The following is a 1,290-nucleotide window of genomic DNA, read 5'->3' as shown; positions in this document are numbered from 1 at the left end:
GAGAGAGAGAGAGAGAGAGAGAGAGAATTTTTTTTCTATTGAAAATAACGCCTCTTCCCCAGAAGATCTGAGAAATATTTTGTTTTGTTTTATTTTGAATTTAACGAAGGCTTGAAATAGTGACGTAGAAATTCAAATCAAATAGTTTAGGGGGGGAAAGTGTTTTATTTTAAATCTAGATAAATCTAAATTCCTGTTTTTAGGGATTCTGTTTTTTAATGAGTTGATCATTGGTAAATACTATTCTATTCTATAAATACCCCAGAAAATAATGTGATAGGAGTACATGTAAATATGTAATAAAACAATAGTTTTATTGATATATCAACAATAAAACATTAAATATATTAAAATTTGCGATTTTACTTTAAAGTACTAACAAAACCCCAAATTCTAGAGATAGGCAATAAGGGAGTCTCATTTACATGTTTGTGACCTAAACAAACTTAAAGAATTGCTTCTGCTTTTTTATAGGATTGGCATAATGGGTTATTTAGCACTTTGCAATGGGTTTTATTGTTGAGAACCCTAGATGCATAAAGAAAATGTGTTCGGGCTGGGAAACATTTCAACAATGAAACTGAGGTCTTGTACTTAAGTAAAGGGATCTTAATATGATGAGAAAGGTTTTATCATCACTGATGGCATTTTTTTGTTTTGTTTTGATAAATACTTCCTTATTTAAGAAAAAAAATGATATCGCTGGGGTTTTGTATTGTTTTATGTTCCTTTTCAAATGCAATTAGTGAATGAGATTTCAATGCCAAACACTGTGCTTTGAGATCGGTAGTAAACTGCTATCTAAGAAATTCAGGTGTTATTGACTTCTTTATACTAATGGGAATTGAGGGCTGGGTGAGTGTTGATCCATACATATATCCTAGGCATCTCTATGGATATTTCATTCGAAACAATTTGTGATTTTCAAATAGAAATTGAGGAAAATAAACACACATATATGTAAATACATATATGTATTTATATACATATAAACAATATAAATAGAAGGTTTTATAGGAGGCTTATTAAGGCCTTAATGCAAATTTCACTTACCTCAGTCTTTCCCTCTATTTCTTAGAGCTTTTGTTCTTTAGATATCTTTTCACACATAGGCAAGACAGTCTGGTGGGGAATTTAAGACGCTTTTTACTTCAAACAATTCACAATATAATAATGCTGATCTTTATTTCCATCAACTTTTGTTGAGTAAAAGCTTCAAGAAAAATTTTGGGAATTGTTATTTAGCTATTTTTAAATTAATGTGTTAGAGAAAAAAATTAAAATGTTTCT

Source organism: Antechinus flavipes, chromosome 2, assembly GCF_016432865.1.
Source record: "Antechinus flavipes isolate AdamAnt ecotype Samford, QLD, Australia chromosome 2, AdamAnt_v2, whole genome shotgun sequence".
Taxonomy (NCBI): Eukaryota; Metazoa; Chordata; class Mammalia; order Dasyuromorphia; family Dasyuridae; genus Antechinus; species Antechinus flavipes.
This window is presented reverse-complemented; position numbering follows the sequence as displayed.